The sequence below is a fragment of the Meleagris gallopavo genome, chromosome 1, assembly GCF_000146605.3.
Source record: "Meleagris gallopavo isolate NT-WF06-2002-E0010 breed Aviagen turkey brand Nicholas breeding stock chromosome 1, Turkey_5.1, whole genome shotgun sequence".
NCBI classification, from domain to species: domain Eukaryota; kingdom Metazoa; phylum Chordata; class Aves; order Galliformes; family Phasianidae; genus Meleagris; species Meleagris gallopavo.
This window is the reverse complement of record NC_015011.2, coordinates 74,481,297-74,481,820: the sequence shown is the minus strand read 5'-3', so window position 1 is coordinate 74,481,820 and position 524 is coordinate 74,481,297.

The following is a 524-nucleotide window of genomic DNA, read 5'->3' as shown; positions in this document are numbered from 1 at the left end:
CTAGATTCCAGCTTTTAGAACACTGCATCTTGCTTCTTGATCTGGAAAGACCTTTTTCCAAAGTCAGAAGATGAGTTTTGGCACCCATGACTTAGTTTTTTGGTGTGTCTATAATACAAATATCAAGGAAGCTAGACAGTTAGTTGCAGAGTATTTTTATTATAATGACCACTTGAATTTCTGATACTCAATTTTTAGGGAAAAAGCAACTAACATTTCAGTTTATTTGCTTCTCTTAGGTTTTTGGTTTTTTTCTTCTTTTTCACCAGTGGGAGACATATTCTCCCTCTTTTGGGGATACTTGTTTCTTGATAATATCTCTTCCATAGTGGAAAAAGAAAGGATTAACCAGTAGCAACGTAGAATGGGATGATGTCCAGGCTTGGATTAATAGTCATAATGAGCACAATCTCACTAACATCAAGATCTAAATAAAATTATGTGTTCTAATTCATGAGGGTTTCCAATTCTTCTTGGTGTCTTCTGTAATAGCCTTTCTTCAAGTGCTGCTTAACTTCAGAAGT